Source organism: Myotis lucifugus, unplaced genomic scaffold, assembly GCF_000147115.1.
Source record: "Myotis lucifugus unplaced genomic scaffold, Myoluc2.0 scaffold_171, whole genome shotgun sequence".
Taxonomy (NCBI): Eukaryota; Metazoa; Chordata; class Mammalia; order Chiroptera; family Vespertilionidae; genus Myotis; species Myotis lucifugus.
The window spans coordinates 1,607,575-1,627,858 of record NW_005871219.1 but is presented as its reverse complement, the minus strand read 5'-3'; the positions used below and the strand labels follow the sequence as shown (position 1 = coordinate 1,627,858).

Genomic DNA, 20,284 nt, shown 5'->3' with positions numbered 1-20,284 from the left:
TGACTTAAATATAATTTTTAATATATTTTTATTTATTTCAGAGAGGAAGGGAGAGGGAGAGATAGAAACATTAGAATCATTTATCCACTGCATATCCCCTACTGGAGATCAAGCCCACAACCAGGGCATGTGCCTTGACCTGGAATCTAATTGTGACCTCCTGGTTCATAGGTCCACGCTCAAACACTAAGACACACTGGCCGGGCTTAATTTTTTTTTTTTTTTCTTTTTACTTCTTGGGTTTGCTACCTATTGAGTCAGCAGTTGGTTGGACCAGGAAGTAGATAAATGACAAGATAATCCTTGTCAAAGGGAATTAAGAGCCAAGTAAATATACCTTCCTGAGGACAAAGCTCTCAAATTTAAGTATCTTTAGATTTTTGTCCTAAACTAACCAACTTCCTCATTCCTTAGGCCAGGGCTTGGGGCCATTCAATGTGTTCTTTTCCTTCAGATTGTTTTCATTGTTTCTGTGAAACTGTGAGAGGAAAAAAATGACTGCACCTAAGCTTAGTGCTTTGTACAGAGAAAGCATTTAATACATATTTTATTAATTAACTATTGTCATAATCTATCTCTCAAGGCCTGAACAAAAGCCAGATACATTAATTAATGAACCCATAAGAAGGTATACAAGCAAGATCAGGCAAGGTAATTGAGAGCCACCAAGAGCCCTGCCCCCATTTGGGTCTTGTTCTGCTGTGGCTAGCATGAACTGGACACTCTGTAAAGCTTTGTTAAATGCAAGGGTCTTTTCTAGAATATGGCAAGCCACTTACTCTACAGCATACAATCAACTAGGTATCATATGGAAAAGTCAATGTATGCCCTCTTGTTAATCTCAAGTTTGGTGAAAGGGTCTATGTAAAACACAGCCTCAGGTTAGACGCACTTTAATCTTTCAACAAATTACAAAGAAAATAAAAAGACTGCCGTAGCCGTTTTGGCTCAGTGGATAGAGCATCGGCCTGCAGACTGAAGGGTCCCAGGTTCAATTCTGGTCAAGGGCATGTGCCTTGGTTGTGGGCACATCCCCAGTAGGGGGTGTGCAGGAGGCAGCTGTTTGATGCTTCTCTCTAGTTGATGTTTCTAACTCTCTATCCCTCTTCCTTCCTCTCTGTAAAAAATCAATAAAATATATTTTTAAAAAAAGAAAATATAAAGACTGTGACAATGAAGATTTGGGTGTTTCAACAAAGTCTGTGATACTTTAAGGTAAATTTGTGTCTGTGAATATGTATATATATATATCTCTCTTCTATGCTAATGTGTAATTTAAAAGGAAGGTAAAAGTGCTGAAGAACTATGATAATTTAATAAATTCAAAATTAAAGAGAAAGCCACAAGGGTATTCGAGTTAGTTTCTGGTAAATACAAACATTTGGATTTTAAGGTCATAAGTCCACAGGGAATTAATATGACCTGAGGTGATGGATTCATAAGAATTCTTGTCCAAAGCATTCAGCACCATCTATGTGCTTCCCACTTTGTGAAGTATCTCTCAGTCTCCAGTTAATCTATATATACAAGCCTCAAAGTTTACTATATGAAAACATTTAAGATACATAAAAAAAAAAACTGACACAGTGATAAATTAGACTCAAAAGAGCATTGTTTTGAGAAAGAGTTAAGAATACATGTTTCACTTGCTTTGGAAAGCAAATATAGTATTGAAACAGGAATTTTAGGGGAACATAGGCAGGTTTAGGGAATTTTTATAATCGGGGTCCATAGAAAAAAACATAGGGCTACAGACAAGGAGAAGGTACATTTCCATAACACAAGGAAGCCAGGTGCAGTTATATTTCCATAAGACAAGGGAACTGGAAGTAGCCAAAAAAAGTCTACTAGTATATCTACACTAATAAAAGACAAAGATGCTAATTGACTGTACCTTCGCTACACCCAAGCCAAACCCACCAGCCAATCAGAGCGACTATATGCAAATTAACCCAACCAAGATGGTGGCCGGCAGCCACAGAGCTTGAGCAAGCTGGAGGCTTGGTTGCCCCAGCGAAGGAGGAAGCCAAGCTTCCCACCTGCTCTGGCTGGCTGTGGCCTCCGCAAAAGGCAACAAAATTTCAATTATAGAAGCTAAATAAAACCCAGATACCTGCTTCCAGCCAGCCTCCACTGGGAGCTTGGGTGGCTGGGGTGGCTGGGGGCTGTGGCCAGCCTGAAAACAGCCATCAGCCCCTCACCCAGGATGGCCACACCCTAAGGGGGTGAGGGTCCCTGCTGGGGGACTTGGTCAGCCTGCAAACAGCCATCAGCCCCTCACCCAGACTGGCCAAAGACCCCAGCAGGACCCTCCACTCTGAAGGGGGTGTGGCCAGCCTGAAAACAGCCCTCAGCCCATCACCCAGGCTGGCCAGGCACCCCAGCGGGGACACTGACCCTGAAGGAGCTGTGGCCAGCCTGCAAACAGCCATCATCCCCTCACCCAGGATGGCCAGGCACCCCAGGGGGGACCCCCACCCTGAATGGGCTGTGGCCAGCCTGCAAACAGCCCTCAGCCCCTCACCCAGGCTGGCCAGGCACCCCAGCACGACCTCCACCTTGATTCAGGACACCCTTCAGGGCAAACCAGCTGGCCCCCACCCATGCACCAGGCCTCTTTCCTATATTATAAAAGGGTAATATGCAAAATTGACCCTAACAGCAGAGTGACTGGGAATCACTAGTCACTATGACACACACTGACCACCAGGGGGGCAGACGCTCAATGCAGGAGCTGCCCCCTGGTGGTCAGTGAACTCCCACAGGGGAGCTCTGCTCAGCCACAAGCCAGGCTGACGGCTGCCAGTATGGCGGTGGTGGGGGAGCCTCTTCTGCTTCCTCAGCAGCACTAAGGATGTCTGACTGCAGCTAGGCCTGCTCCCCGCTGGCAAGTGGACATCCCCGAGGGCTCCTGGGCTGCCAGAGGGATGTCTGACTGCCAGCTTAGGCCCAATCCCCCAGGGAGCGGGCCTAAGCCAGCAGATTGTCATTCCCCGAGGGGTCCCAGACTGCAAGAGGGCACAGGCTGGGCTGAGGGACCGTCCCGAGTGCACAAATTTTTGTGCACCGGGCCTCTAGTTTACAAAATAAAGAAGAAAGCCAGGGAGGAATAGGAGGACAATGAGGGAGGAGGGGAGGGCCTCAGGAGTCACTATAGTAACCAATTCGAAAGGGAATATTGACCATCCAGAGGGGATATCAGGACACAGGAACTACAGCCTTTATAAATCATGAAGATAGGAAGTCAGTGTGACCCTTTCCTTCTCCCCATGTAGGATGCCAGAAGCCGGTCCATCCTTGCTGCTTGACACAGTCGCTGCAGGAAAGAAACATCTGCACAGCACATGTTTCAAGGGACCTGGCATATATAGCATATTGTTCTTACTATGTTTGCTCTCCTTAGTGCCATGTGTTTTAACCAAGGTCACCTCTCTGAGAAAGGTTGTTTCCCCAGGTGGGGATTTTTCCCTGAAGTTAGGGAGGGGATACAACCCCTTAATTAAGTGCCAGGTGGGTAGTTAAGCTACATAATCTTTACTCCCTGGAATGGAGATAAGAAACGCCCTAACCTTTGTAATAGAAATTGATAGGATTAAAATCAACTGGTATAAATACAGATGTAACAAGACAGCAGAAGACAGAACCTAGAGACAGGACTTGGCTGGAGATCCTAGACAGAACCTAGAGACAGGACTTGGCTGGAGATCCTAGACAGAACCTAGAGACAGAACCTAGACACAGAACCTAGAGACAGAACCTAGAGACAGAACCTAGGGACAGAACCTAGGGACAGAACCTGGACACAGAACCTAGAGAGAGAACCTAGGGAGAGAACATGGCAAAAGATCCTGGACAGAACCTGGCTACAGAACTTCGCTGGAGAACCTAACCAGAACTTCGCTGGAGATCCTGACCAGAACTTGGCTGGAGATCCTAGCCAGAACTTCGCTGAAGATCCTGACCAGAACTTGGCTGGAGTTCCTGGCTAGAGATCCTGGCTAGGCTGCTGATCAACTGAATGCTGTCTCCGTGTCATTCCTTCTTCGCCGACTCCATCCACACCTTTGGGGACCCCTGGACCTGCTGGGGTTGGACTCCAGCAGTAGGAGTCTGTACTTGTTCTTCAATGAATCTCTACCTTTGCTATACTACCCTCTGTCTAAGGATTCATTCTTCGATTCTGGTGGACAAAGAATTCAGGTTCTAGTCCAAAAATGTCCTATCAGTATGATTTAAAATTTCTTTGGAGAGCAGCCAGCTGCCAACTATTTGGATTGATTTAATTCAGTGTGCTCTGGCCTCCTGTCTTGAAAAGGAGCTCTTCAGATTGGCAGTGAAGGAGTCTTTTATTTGAACATTTAAATAACGTGTAAAGATAGAAAAAAGATATAAATGCGAATAATTAAAAAGTAAATGAATAATACTGAAAGCAGAATACTTGAAAAGGCATGGTAGATTTTATATTCTCAGAAGATAGCAGCCACATGTGTTAAGATCCTTTCAATATTTTCAGCTTTTGCTAATATTAACAGTGGGAAGCACTCAATTAAGAGGGAAATGTCAGGAAAATTCTAGTAAAAATAAATTGGTGCAATTAATAAGACAGACTGCTTAATTATTCCAAAATATTTGCTTCACTTTTCCATTTTAGGGTGTAATTCTGGACAGAGATATAAAGAGAGATCATGAGGGGAATGGACAGGAGGAGGAGCAGAAGGGAAGAAATCAACATTACTTAAATATATATATATATATATGTATACACATATATACATATATATATATTAGAATTTAGAAACAATTTATCAGTTATGATTTAATACTTGAGCTGTGAATGGGGGCAGCAGTATAAAATACACTATTCAAAAGATAATAGCAAAGAAACAAATAGTCTTTTATCACTGTCTCTTAAGACCAATACATTTTGAAATTCTATACTTTCAGCTTGTTGTTGATACCAATAACAATGATGTAAACAAATATATCCTCTAAGAATTCTTATATACTAAATATTTTATTTTTATACCAGAGTTGAAAATGCTGTTAATTTAGTAATACATATATAATCCTTAAACCAAAATCAACACATAATATGATTTAAGATAATAAAACCAAATTAAGAACTGAAGTGTTCAACCTTCAAAACTTCACTGAGCATGATGACTATCTGAGATAAGTTTGACTTATGAGCTTACTGCCTAGTTGTGTCAGGATACTTGCCTGGGAGATTCAGAACAGTTTCTTCTCTAAATAATTACCTTCCAGAATGTTTCTGAACAACAAGCATTCCTATCAATGAGGAACCTTCACTGTTAGCTCATTTTCAGCTTTAATTACCTTCAAAAGTCAGCAAGACAACATATGAATGTTCACATCTTATTAAACAACTTTCCACATTTAAGACTTTGAATCTCTAGAAGGAGGCTGAGTCCATTGCCATCAAGAATTCTTATTCAGGTGAAGTCATGACCTACATAAAAATTTCCTTTGCCCTTTGTCTACCCAATAAATATGCTAAAGATGGAAATAAGGATGCATTTAGAAAATCTGAAGTCACTGAAAGGCCTTGCTTCTGTAAATAATTAGAAAAAGATACATATGGGGAGGCCAACAAGTGAAGTTGTGAAGGTCAGGCCCAAGAAACACCTTTGATACCATAGAAAACCAATCTTAAATAGAAAGCTTATTGCTCAGTATGTATTCAGTTAAAGTCTTCTGTCCTTTTGTTGTAGAAAACATCTCCAACATTTATCAAATATTGGATACTATCCATATAAAATCCCTGAGGTACATACAGATTACTGAGTGATAAGAAGCTGAAATGATAATGGGACAAAGGGGAAAGTTTGGTAATAAGAGATGGACAAGGGGCCTAGGTAAAGAGAGGAGGAGCATCTAACCCAGGTCTTGGATGAGGGGGAAAGAGGTTGGAGACAGCAGGAGGAATTACTGAAAGTAAGTGGAATTACTGAAAGGCAAGTGGAATTAAGCAGGTAGGAAGACAGAGGAAAAACTGCTTCTTGAAAGCATTGGAAAGCCAAGGATTGGAATTTTAACAAGGAAATAAGATCTTCAGGCCATTTTTTTTTTTTTTTAGAAACATCCTGGCTTATATGGGGAGGATGAATTTGAAGCAGAGACCAGAATCCTGGTATGAGCAGAAAAGAAAGCATGCATTAGCTAATAGAATATAGACAGGAGGGTATATAAGGCAGAAGCCCTTCATCCCACTTGCTCTTCATATTACCCAACAGCCCCTCTATGCTTCCTACTGAGCTAAGTAGCTGGGGGATGAGGCTTTAAAGAATGTAGATAAAATGGACCGGAGGTAATGGGTGGATTGATAAGGGCCCTCAGAAAATCTTAATAATAATCCCTGTATACTCTGGAAGGATGATCTTTTCTGCCAAATTCAAGCTCCTGGAATATTCCACTTCACTCATGCAAAGGTACCCTGTTGTGTGGACCACAGCCTAGCCCTTACCTCCAAATCTTAGAACTGGAGCTCTCTTCACCCAAGAAGCCAAGATCTTTCCTGAACACACCTCCATCTTGAAAAGGAAAGGTCTTCTTTTCTTCACAGACTGAATCCACATCTCATCCTCTGAGATCAATTCCTCACACTCTCTTCTTCCCTCTCCTGGGCTTTTTTTTTTTTAAATAAAAGATTTCTTGCCCCCCAAAATTCTCTTTTCTAAACTCCCTAGTTGTAAAGTTTTAATTAAGTATCTCTATCTCACAAGTGAAACGGGAATTTCTGGGGGTGAGAAAGACAGATTTAGGAAATTTTAGAAATTAAGGGAAGGGGACCATGGAGGAAGGCAGGGCTGCAGAGCTGTACAAGGTACATTTCCATAGAATAGGGGAGCTGAAAAGCTGCAACAGGTACATTTGCATAGAATAAGGGAGCTGGGAACAGCAGAAGGTCTATATTTGCAGAATAAAGGGGAGGAAGCCCCTGATCCAGAAGGAGAAGAAGAAAGCCCAAAGGGAATAGGAGAACAATAAGGAAGGAGGGGGGAGAACCTCACATGTTCTGTGAGGTTTGACCTTTGAGCTCAGGAGTTACCATAGTAACCAGTCTCGGTGGGACTCTTTCCCCCTCCCCATGTGGAAGTCTGTGCTGTGAGATTCTTTCCCCTTCCCCATGTGAGAGCCTGTACTTGTTCTTCAATAAAATTTCCACCTTTGCTGTTCCACCTTCCATCTGTGGATTCATTTTTCGACTCCATTGGACAAAGAAGCCAGGGAACCATCCTGCCTAGGGGAACACCACGTGTTCCAGTCCAAAAAATCCCACTTCACAAGAGTGGTCATTGGTCTGCCTGGATTCCCAACTAAAGTTCTCCTCCCTGGAAATTCCAAGACAGATGATGGACCCATATTTGAGAAATTGCAGCCCCTGCAGGTCACAATGTGACTGTGGAGAGGTGTTATGGGACAGCCCCCTGAGCCAATGGGAGAGGACCTTCCCCAATCTCCATTCTTGTTTTCTCATATGAGAGACCTTGATTGTGTGATAAAGTGAATTTATGACAACATTAAAGCAAGTGAATTTATTAAACAATTAAAGCGTGCACATTTATTAAAGAAACAAAGCAAGCAAATCTATATATCTGGTTTAGGAAGCATAGAGGGGCTGTCGGGTAATATGAAGAGCAAGTGGGATGAAGGGCTTCTGCCTTATATACCCTCCTGTCTATAAGTTGTTTTTTGTTTTTGTTTTTGTTCTTTTAATTCCTCTGCTAGATATCCTAGTATAAATTAACTCTAAAGACCCCCCTCCCCCTTTTCTTTGTTAGGGCTTTTCCACAATTTATAAGAAGCACCTGGCAACTTTATTTTGACAAACCCAAGACTACTGGATTCACTGTTTAAACAGTGTATGAGATAGACTGCCCTTCCCTTCCCCCTCCTCTCCTGCATTCTTTTGTGAGAAGAGGTTTTAACCCTTTGTTCTCAAGATAAGGTCCGCTATAAGCATCCTGCAAATCTTTTTGATTGTGTTTAATTTTCCTGCCTCAGTTTCCCTATCCCACTTGTCCCAGAATTTCCCTAGCTTTTCATTGTTCTAGAACAAGACTCACTGATATCTCAGTACTCCTCAACTTGATCCTTGGTCCAGAATTTCTTTGAAATTCCCCAGAGCAGGGGTCCTCAAACTAAGGCCCGCGGGCCACATGCGGCCTGCCAAAACATTTATCCGGCCTGCCAGGTGTTTTGCCGCTGCTGCCTGTTGCTTAGCAGCCGACTAGATTTTTTTAAAACTATAGTCCAGCCCTCCAACGGTCTGAGGGACAGTGAACTGGCCCCCTGTTTAAAAAGTTTGAGGACCCCTGCCCCAGAGGAATCAAAACAAACTTGTAACATCTGAGACTCAGTAGCAAGTTACAAGGCGCCAGGTACAGTATTGGATGCTTTTAATATATTATTTTATTTAGCCCTCGGAATAGTTCTGTGAGGCATGTACTATGTGAAGCTTAGGAAGGTAAGTAACTTGCCCAAGGTCAGGCAAGATTTCTTTCTTTATAGTGCTTCTCCGTCTCCTGTAATTGTTACCTTATTTATTGAGAAAACATCTCATCTTCCACATTCATTTCATTCAATCCTGTACAGATTTTGGATGTATTTACATAGTCATTAGTCAAGTCAAATATAATTCAAAAAGTTTACTTCCCTTTTCACTTATTCATTTCTTCAACATAATTTTAGTGTGTACTTGCTACTTGGTGCTAGGCTTTTGAATTCAAAGATGCGTAACCAACCCAGTGGTAAAAGCTCCCAGTGTCCCCATTGTGAAAGAAGATGTCCACATGAGCATAAAAAACCACCATTTCCAAACCTCAGCTATAAATGGGGAGACATCTATACGTGAGGTTAAATGGAATGTGGATATCGGACACCTGTGAGTCCCCTGAATCTGCCTTCTCAAGCATCCACCTTCCTATATACAATATCTTTTTTTTGTCTTTAATTCTATTTATTTTTTAATTTATTATTTTTATTAATTTACTTTCCAATTACAGTTGACATACAATAGTATATAAGTTTCAGGTGTACAACACAGTGATTAGACATTTATATAATCGTATGGTATTTGTCTTTCCTGTCTGACTGATTTCACTTAGCACAATACTCTCAAAGCTCATCTATATCGCCATGCATGGCAAGACTTCAATCTCTTTTATGACTAGTAATTGTTAGGTTAGGTGGCTCAGGAGGCGGCGCAAGAAATAGAGTTCAGTGAATCAGAAAAGAAAGGAAAGGAAAGTTTATTCTGTGTCCCCGGGAGACCCACGTACCCCCAAAGACAGGGCACGTGGATTCACGCCAACATGGAGGGGGGCGCTTTTTTTATACTGCGGTTGGGTGAGGGGCGGGGACATGAGCTGAGGTATTCAGTTGAGGAGGCTTCAGCTGCAGGGGGGTATGTGGATTCAGGGAGAAGGAGCAGGTATCTGTGTCTAGTACGTTGACCTGTGAGAAATCCCAGGTCTGTGAGAAATTCCAGAGGAAGTCCATTGTCTCATCCCATGTCTGCATGTATCTGATCCTGGGCTCTCTCCGACCTAACAGTAATATTCCATTGTTTCTAGGTACCTCTTCTTCTTTATCCGTTCATCTACCAATGGGCACTTAGGTTGTTTTTATCCCTTGGCTATTGAAAATAATTCTACAATGAACATAGGGGTGCATATATCTTTTCAAATTTGTGTTTTTGTGTTCTTCAAATAAATGCCTACCAGTGGAATTTCTGGGTCATATGGTAGTTCTATTTTTAATTTTTTGAAGAAACTGTTTTCCCTAGTGGCTGCACCATTTTGTAATCCCATCAACAGTGCAATAGGGCTCCCTTTTCTCCACATTCTCATGAAGACAGGGTTGTTCATTTATTAATGTTGATCTAAAAACATTCAAACCTGTAATGAATTTTCGTGAGTTTATTTGAGCCAAACTGTCGACAATTGCTGGGAAGCAGAATCTAAAATTATTGGGATAATGCTCTTGAGAATGGCAGGTTTTCATCTTGTTTTATATATTACAATCCAAAGAAGAGAAGTAAGTGGGCTACATGAAATCCATTGGTGATAGATTAGGGAGGCAGCAGAAAGCAAAGGCGGGGGGCGGGGGGCAACCTCTGGAATTGGATAAAAAGTAAAATGATAGACACATACTTCTTTTGCTTAGGTGAGTACAGGATAATTAACAGTCAACAATTAACATGATAACAATAACAATGAGGGAATTTGTGGTCTCTGTCCCCACTGGAGCTCAGGCTCATTTGGTTTTTCCCTGAGGGTCTGGAAAAAGGGAAGTTACAAGTTACCCTGACAGTTCACAAGTGTGTTATCTTAGATGCAAAAAGACAATAGGCCCAGTTAGGGTAAAGATTGACCTATTTGATTAAGCCAATGTAATCCCTATTTGATTAAGCCAATGTTTGGGGTTTCTAATACATGGACACACATCTATTGTTGGGGTCCAACTCCAGCAGGTCCAGGGGTTCCCATAGGTGGGGACAGAGTCGGTGAAGAAGGAATGACACGGAGGCAGCATTCAGTTGATCAGCATAGAGAGGTTCTCCCTCCAGGATCTCCAGCCAAGTTCTGTGTTTATTGTCATGTTACATCTGTATTTACACCAGTTGATTTTAATCCTATCAATTTCTATTCCAAAGGTTAGGGTGTTTCTTATCTCCATTCCAAGGAGTAAAGATTATGTAGCTTAATCGTGATTGTTTGTAGTTAAAGTGATTAACTACCCGCCTGGCAATCAGTTAAGCGGGTTTTATTCCCTCCCTAACTTCAGGGAAAAATCCCTACCTGAGGAAACAACCTTTCTAGGAGAGGTGACCTTGGTTAAAACACATAGCACCAAGAAGGGGAGCAAACATATTAAGAACAGTATGCCATATACTCTAGGTCCCTTGAAACATATGCTGTGCAGATGTTTCTTCCCTGCAGCGACTGTGTCAAGCAGCAAGGATGGACCGGCTTCCGGCAAATTCCCCCTTTTTTATTTTTTAAATGATAGCGCATGTAAATCAGCGGCCACCTCTCGGATTGGGTTGTTTAAGACTCAGAAGAAGACTGACAAGCAATGATAGTGAGCATAGCTATAAACATAGTGGATGGAGTGCACAAGGAGCCTTGTTCCTGTAGAAGGTTGCTGGCCTCTTCAGTCAAGGGATTTCAGCTGTCCTCAAGTCAGTGGTTTGGTTGTTCTTGTTGATCTGGCTAGCGGGCTTCCCGAAGCGTCAGCGAGTTGAACAGCTGTATGAAAGGGTCCATCAGGGCTGTAATTTATGGTGGTGTTGGTGTCCAGGCCATCTGTTGGGGTCCTGCCCCAGCAGGTCCAGGGGTTCCCAAAGGTGTGGACAGAGTTGGAGAAGAAGGAATGACACGGAGACAGCGTTCAGTTGATCAGCATAGAGAGGTTCTCCCGCCAGGTCCTCCAGCTAAGTTCTGTCTTTTTTTTTTTTGCAAACACCAAATCTATATTTACATCCACATATAATCACATAACTTTAAGCTGAAATATATCATAAATAAAACAAGTAACATCTACTGTTTGACAACTTAAGAATCAGCAATTAAAATAAATCAAACTGGAGTGAAATAAATACATAAACAAAAATCCAACAGATTGTACCTCTATTGTATGTACTGTTGTCCCAAAGGAAAAAAAACATACAAAACCAGTAGTATCCCAATAGTTAATACTGATGGACAAAAATAATAACAACATATTTTGGAATACAAGGGCTGTGAAAAAGAAAAAAAAACACTGGTATTTTTATACTTTTAGAAATGTGGTTAGAAAGGAGAAATATGAAAACCCCCATAATTTCAGCATAACACGAACTGACTTGTTTTCACATAGATTTGGTGATTTTTTAAAATAAACTTTTAAGTTTCAGCCCTCTACTATGATGTATCCCCTTTAAGATTTACACTTATAGTCAGAGCAAGCTTTCTGTAACATCAGATTAGCAATGATCAAGTCAATCATCTTCAAAAATGTGTTAATCTTCAAAAATAGGCTATAAAAGTGCAAAACTATGGAAACAAAAATCTAGATTATGTACATATGGCTCAGCTTGTGAACAGGAAAAGGGGTTAATAGTGTACGCTTTCCTGATACGAAGCACTTCGCTTTAAGGCCAGCAGACTGATCTCAGGCCGGTCTCCCTGTCACACGGGAGTTAAGACTTCTCGTTCACGTTGCATAATGAAAACAAAACAACCCCCACCCCCCCACCAAAAAAATCAAGATTCTTTTAGGACTTTACCCTTAAGACAAGAAACATTAACAGTGCAAAATTATTTTTCAAACAGTTTTCTGAGTAAAATGTTAAACCCAGGGGCCGCTGGAGAACTCAGCTACAAACTGCAAATTAAGGGGCGGGAATTTAAAACATCCAGTCGGCCAACTGGTGGCTCTATTCTCTCTAAAACCCAAATTGCATGTGTACTGAGAAAACGCTGTTGCTTTAAAATCAAAAATGGAAAGACAACCGAAGTCTAGAAGCAGGCCACTTCTTCCCCGGTTACCAGAAGTCTCGGGCCAGAAGTTCTTATTCAGAACCAACGTGTCTGAATATGCCCACTGTTGACCCCAATGCAGACGCACTGCCTTCTAATACAAACCTAAAAATTTCCTCCAAACTTTAATTTCCTTGAAAATTGCTTCCAATATCTGTATATGTATAATTTAGCGTTTAATTTTTTATCTACTAATTTAAGCAAACACCTAAAGAAACTGAATTTTCCAACAAAAATGATTCATTTGAGAGGAGACTAATTTGAGTAGCTCCACATACACTTTGGTGCGTGTGCTGGCAGCTGGCTGCTCGGAGTGGAAGCGCTGCCCTGCAGACACCCACTCCCCAGAGGGGACCGTGGAGCGGCTCCTCCTCAGCGACACTGTGACATTTGTGATAAAAGGGCACCAAATCAGAGTAGCTGACCTCGACATATGCAGCAATATTCACAGAGGGTCAATACTTCCATTAACAAATTTTAAGACCGCAGACTGTGGACAATTTAATGTGGAAAGGAAAATAAGACACCAACACAACATGCACGTGAATGGCCAGCCAGCGGCGCCTTTCGGTAGCCGTTCTAGCCTATTTATTTCCTTTAAAGTTATACAATCAATCATTGTTGCTAAGTGCGGTTACTAAAACATAAGTGAATTACATAAAACCATAATTAATCAATAATGCCCCGTTACCAAGGTACTTATTAATCAACTTTGCCCCGTTGCTCTAGCTACTAATATAAACTTGCCCCATTGCCCTAGCTATTAATATCAACTTGCCCGTTTCCTAGACTATTATAAACTTGCCCCGTTTCCTAGACTACCCTCGACCATAATTGGTTCCATTTCCCCAGCAACTGCCAACATACCTGAGAGGGACATTCAGAGCTCACAGTGGCCACGCACCCTGAACCAGCAGTTTGCTGCGGCATCTACAGGTACGCTCCCACAATTTAACATAATACAAATCATCAAAAACAATTTTAAAACGTACATCTTAAATGAAAGAGCAAAATAAGAGGAACTGCTCAGAGTGAGGAGCTACATGAGGAAAAGGATGCGCAGGGTATTGAAACAAGCAGGTACAACTTATATATGTACAGATTTTGCCTGAGGTGCAAGCATTATCTATTTTCTCCCCACCCATCCCCAGCCCAAATGATTCTTTTCAGCAGCGCTCAAGTTTGCAAAAACTCTGCTTATTTGGTCAATTCTAAATATATATAGAGAGATTTCCCGTCTTCATTTGTATACAACTCAACTGTTCCAACTATAGTTTGTATTGCTAATTGGTACAAAAGTGAACAGAACCGCTTTGCAGCAAGTGTTCCTTGCGCGTACGTACAGTACAGTCGCAGCTTATTTCAGTAGCTTTCACCGCTCGCTTTCTGGAAGGATGAACTGACTCAACTTCATGGAGCACACATCCATCAAGACCTTTCTTCCCCAAAATAGGAAGTCAAGTTTTCTTGTCCTTTGGCCGATAATGTGCACTCCCAATAAAATTCTCCTAGTTTCTCTTTTGAAGCATGCTGCTAGGTCAGTGTTGATAAGACACAGGCCTTTTTCCTTCCAGCGCCGCGCGGGGCGCACGTGTAGAGCGGCCCGGGCCGCCCTAGGGCTGGTGTATTGTCAGCAGCACATCGGCCGAGTCCATCTCGCCTGATGCCAGGAACCTTGGCTGGGAGGGCAGCACCGTCGGCGGCGGCCACGCGTACTCCTGGGGCAGCAGCCTTGTGGTTCCGGGGCCCACCAGGTACTTGGGCAGGTCCAGGACCCTTCGGTCGTGGGGCCCAGGCTGCTCCGCATCCGGGACCACGGGCGGGGCTTTCGGCTGCTTGGGTAGCGGCTCTCCGAGCTCCGGGCTGGCAACACCCGCGCTGCGGCCACAGAAGTAGCCTCTTCCCCGGGGCGCCCACAGGCCCTCGTGGTTGGCCGAGAAGTCGGCCGAGCCCTGGATGGTGCTGCTGCTCGAGGGCTGGGACACGGAGACCACCGGGGCTTTGAACTTTGTCTCTGGCCTTTTGGTCTTCTCCGGTGCAGGAGAAACTCCGCTTTTAGAAAACGTCTCCGAGGGCTGCTGCCTGGAGGCTGAAGCCCCCTGCGCCCCGATGCTGGGCTGTGGCCTGTGCGACTTCAGGTTACTGGGGGCTAAAGTGCTAGAGTCAGTCCCTGAGGCCAGAGGGGCCTGGGCTGGCCCTGCGGGGCCCGGCTTCCCCTTCTCGGACCGCAGGGTCTTGGACTGGGCTGGGGAGGCCGGCTTGGGCTTGGGGAAACTGGACAAGGGAGGCACGTCTTTTCCCAGTAGAGCTGGTGGACAGCCAGTGCGTCTGTTTCTAAAGTTTATGTGACCGTCGGGATTGTATTTATGCTCCAGTCTCTGATGCATCATTAAAACTTCTGGATAAAAGGTCTTGAAAGTACAACATGGGCAGGTGATACTTGGGATTAAACTCTTGCTCAAAGAAATTGCCGGGCAACTGTGAAGCGCCCCGAGGGATAAATTTAAAGGTTTCTCTTGACAGTCCATGCTGGGCTTCCCTCTGCTGTCTGCTGCCACCTCTGCCTTCTCTTTGAGGCCAGCCTCGGCCTTGTGGGCGGCAGTGGCGTCGGGGTGAGGATGAGGCGGAGCAGCCACTTCTGCTCTGCGAGCGAGGTTGATGGCCTGAGCTTCGGGCGCTGGTCTCTTCTTTAACACGTCCAAATAAGCAGGGGCAGGGTGTCTGCCTAGCTGATCAGCACTACCTTCAGTTGCATTTTTATTGAAATCCTGAGTATCTTTGTGTACTGGCGAGAGGACAGCGCTGCCCAGAACATTCTGAAAGGCAGGGGCCACCCCCTTAGGTTGCTTGGCAGGTGGGCTGCCTTTCACATCTTTGGCACCATCGAAAAATCTTTTCAAATTTCTGGTTTGCGCACTGTCGGCGATGAGTAGTACATCTTCCGTTTCCTGGTTTTTCCCTTCGCTCTGGACCTCAGCGGCCACACCGACCTGCTTATCTTTGTGGTGTCTCTCCAAGTGATACTGTAGAGAGGTCTTCTGGGCTGCAGCATAGTCACAAAATTCACATCTGTATGGTTTTTCACCTGTATGCGTTCTGAGATGAATATTGAGGTAATTTGAACAGAAAAACTTTCCACAGTAACTACATTCTCTTGAGGATGTCAGCTGCTTTCTTTTGCCTCCATCATCATTTTGATCCAGATGGAGGCCTTCGGGAAGTCCGTCCTCGGATCCATCTTCAGAGCCTCCTTCTCGATCTGTGGCTCCGTTTTCATCCAGGGTGCCGGCTAGGTCAGGAGAACACGTCCGCAGCTGCCGGCCGTCCACAGACATGGTGGGCGGCTCGGCATCTGTCCTCCGGTCCTTCTTGTGGACTCTCGAGTGCAGGGCCAGCTGGTGGTAGGTTCTGAACACCTTGCCACACTCAGAGCATTGCGTGGGCTTCTCACTCTTACTGGACAACTTGGGGTCCGCATCCCCAGAAGGCACTTCACTGTTGGCATGTCTAGGCTTCTCCTTATCTTGTGCTAGGCCTGTACAACCGCTCTTATTGGATCTGGACTTTCCAGAACCTTCAGGATGGCTTTTACTCCCGTTCCAGATTTCTCCAAGCTCTTCTTTGTCTGAATCATCGTTGTCGGTGCTCCCTTCCTGCCTGGGCTGCTCCTTCACCTCCCGGCAGACAGCGACTTTGCCCTTGGTGGCCAGCTGCCAGGCCTGGCAGGTGGTGAATGGGTCGAGCTGAGGTATCCATCTGGTGGGCTGCTTCACGGTTTCAGGGTGAGCTTTGGGTCTGAGGTTTAAGAACTGGAGGAACTCATCTTTAGAGGCTGGCATCCCTGTCTGCTGAGAGTCTGCCTGGGGACTGCTGTCACCGGAAGCCGTGTCTTTGGTGTGTATCTTCCTGTGATCAATTAGACTTTCTATATTTGGAAATAGGAAGCCACAAACCATGCACATCTTGAAAGGAGAGGAGATGCTCTCCGCTGCCTGCTCCTGGACAACCTCGTTGATGGTGACCGGGCTTTCCAAGCCCTGCTGCAGCTTGCTCTTGGCCCCCGACTTGCCGTTGTGTGTTCGCATGTGGTTCTTCAGAAACCAGGGCTCCTTGAACCTCCGTCCACACACGTGACACCCGTAGGTGAAAGAGTCCTTGTGTTTCTTCATGTGGATCTCCACATCAAACGCAACTCTGAACACCTGCCCGCACACTTCACAGCTCAGGTCTTCATTCTCTTTGCCACTCTTGTCCTTGGGGGGTTCTGTTCGCACCTGGCCTTTATCTAGAGGGCTGAGATACTCTGCTTCCACACGCAGAACTGCGGGCTCACTGAGGATGGGCCGGTGCTGCAGCAGCACGTGCTTATTGAGGTCTTCAGAGTGGGTGAAGGTCTGACTGCAGAACATGCAGTCCAAGGGCGTGTAGCCTTCGATTTGGATGATGCTCTTCTCTTGCATGGCTCTGAAAGGAACAGTGGTGGTTCCTTTTACTGACATGGTATCATCTAGCTCCATCTGGCTGCCAAGAGAATTGCCAATAACTTCTGGTCCATCCATATACACTAAGAGGGATTGTTTCCTGTCACTTTAGGACTGTGTATAAAATAAGAATCTGGCTGAGTAATTTCTGGACTTGGAATAAGGCCACTTGTAATACTTGTCACTCACACCCCCAGCAGTCCTGGGCTTCAAAACTAGAGCAAATATTTGTTATAAAAATTCAAAAGAAAATGTATGTTCCTCTAACTTCTTACCTTCAGAAGTCATGGGAAGCTCAATGACAGAGTATCACTGGTTCTTTCGGCGATGCTTTGATTCAAATATGAGTCAGCACAAAGCATTACTTCTCTTTGTCTCCACTGAGAGCAAATGAGTCAGTTGAGCAAGTCAATTCCAGCAATCTGGAGACAAGATTTCCAAAACTTTTGGAAGTGGAGGCAGTGTCTGGAACCTGGCGACTCTTGCTCTCTGAGCCTGCCAGTCCACCTGGCTCGGAACAATCCTGGAAGAGAAGTGATTGCTGGATTTTACTCGCAAACCAAAAAGGCCAAGTTCTGTGTCTTACTGTCTTGTTACATCTGTATTTATACCAGTTAATTTTAATCCTGTCAATTTCTATTCCAAAGGTTAGGGCGTTTCTTATCTCCATTCCAGGGAGTAAAGATTATGTAGCTTAAGCGTGATTGTTCGTAGTTGAAGTGATTAACTACCTGCCTGGCAATCATTTAAGGGGTTTTATTCCCTCCCTAACTTCAGGGAAAAATCCCTACCTGGGGAAACAACCTTTCTAGGAGAGGTGACCTTGGTTAAAACATATAGCGCCAAGAAGGGGAGCAAACATATTAAGAACAGTATGCCATATACGCCAGGTCCCTTGAAACATATGCTGTGCAGATGTTTCTTCCCTGCAGCGACTGTGTCAAGCAGCAAGGATGGACTGGCTTCCGGCAATCTATGTGTTCACAGTGAAACTATCTCTAGAGTCTCTGTAATTCAAATAACTTTTAGAAATATTTTAATTGCTCACTTAATGTTATTATCATTATTATTATTATTTTTTAGTTTGGTTAGGTTTTTTTGGTCATTGTTGTTCTGATCTTTATCTTCTACTCAAAGTACAAAATAAAGAACACAATGTGCTTTAGTTGAGAAACTGAGCATACACACAATTCTTGACTGGTCAAAACCCAGGAGTGGTGAAGCAAATTATGGGCAGGTAGGGAGATGAGCCTGAAGAAGTAAACATACTGCTTCACATATAATGCGACTGGGATTGCTTTGCTCTCCCTCGTTAATCACTCTGTAGTGCTATGGAGGGACACAAAGTTGACCAAGACTAGAGTGGGGGGAACTCTCTCTGGGTCCTTTGGGGGGGGTGCATGCTGTAAGTGCCCTCCTGGATGTGCTCTGCTGAGGAAGTTCTTAAAACACAGTTTCCTTACTCGTGTTACCCAAGAATCCTATCTAATAAAAGAGTAATATGCAAATTGACCATCACCCCAGCACACAAGATGGCCGCCCTCATGTGGACACAAAATGGCCACCACAAGACGGCTGGCAGGGGAGGGCAGTTGGGGGGGACCAGGCCTGCAGGGGAGGGCAGTTAGGGCTGATCAGGACGGCATGGGGAACAGTTAGGCGTTGATCACGCTGGCATGGAAGTGGTTAGGGGCAATCAGGCAGGCAGGCAGGCGAGTGGTTGAGAGCCAGCAGTCCTGGATTGTGAGAGGGATGTCCGACTGCCCGTTTAGGCCAGATCCCACCAGAATTGGGCTTAAACGGGCAGTTGGAAGTCTCTTGAGGGGTCCCAGATTAGAGAGGGCGCAGGCTGGGCTGAGGGACACGCCCCCTCCCCTGTGAAGGAATTTCATGCATCTGAAATGGATGTGGCCCCTGTAGTTATCTGCTGCCAAGAATAGCACATGAAACACTTTTTACCTGTGTTCCAAGGGCAGCATCCTTTGATACGTCAGCTGCAATGGACCAAGGAAGAATGCACTTCCTGTGGTGAGAATTGTCACTGCAACTGAATGCAACCTCCTGCACATGTCTTCCTGCTGGCAGCAAGGGGTGGCGTGGGGAGCATTCTCAGGAGAGGCTGTGCAGGCTACTGGCTGCCGAGGAGGCTGCTGAGGAAGACTGTGGTGAATTGGGAAGTTCTTTTTTTTAAATTTTGTTTTATTGCTTAAAGTATTCCAAAAAGTAGTACATATGTCTCCTTTTTTTTCCCCCTTGACCTTCCCCTGGCCTTATCCCATCTAAAGTCACAGGCACCACAGCTTTGCTTGGTTGCTGCCATAGAGGCCCAATACTGCAAGATACTCTCTCTCTTTTTTTTTTTTTTTTTCAAGAAAAGCCAGCAATTTTTAACAAACTTTTTAATACGTATTTGGGCTGACATCGTATATGTGGGTTGGATCCAGCAATATAAATTGCCAGGTGGGGATCCCAAAGCACATTACTAACGGTACTTACTGAATCCCTATTACAAACAAAGTTTGTCTGTATTTCCCAATTTCTGTTTCCTCCTTTCCTGGTTCCTGGCCCATGTCTAAGCCTTATCTTTTCTTTAGTCCTTTCTCTTCTCCACAACTAGGCTTTAAATGATCAATAGGATTGAAGTATTACCAGCCCCAGGATTATTTCTATCTAAAGGGATCTCTGCAATTAAAAAGAAAAAGTACCACAAGAATCAAAGGACTTTAGGCAAAGTAGCTCAGTGCAGCACATCTCACATCACACAACGTATATCTAGCAACTCTGCTGGCATTTTCTCCTGTGAAGGCCACACATTCCTCTTTTCATATCCAAACACAGACACACACATTTATACATACTTCCAATAACTGTGATTGCCCAAAAGACAACATAAAAGATAAATTGACACTCCCAGAAGTGGCAGATAAGACTCAGTGAATATAAACTGGTTGACATATTTTATTTTTGAGTCCTGATAGGGATTTTAGTATCCACAGGAAATATTATGATGGAAAGTTCCATAACTGACCCACAACTTACATTCCAACAACTGTATCCAAGGACCAATTTTAGCTTATCAAATAGGAAATGTGTTATGGAATTTTTGGCTTCATGTTTACATAATGGTAGTAATAAAACCTGTAGTAGTTTATTTATTCAGTGTTTGCAAAGTACTTGCATATCTCTACTCTCATTTGATCCACCAGGCTAGTAGAAGCACATATTAGTTTGTGAATATGAACAAGTCCTTTAATACAA

The 20,284-nt window shown here is 44.0% G+C and overlaps 1 pseudogene; it reads right to left on the bottom strand.

Moving 5' to 3' along the window:
- Positions 1-14,002: 14,002 nt before the first annotated feature.
- On the bottom strand, positions 14,003-19,596 carry LOC102428085 (annotated as a pseudogene).
- Positions 19,597-20,284: the final 688 nt, after the last annotated feature.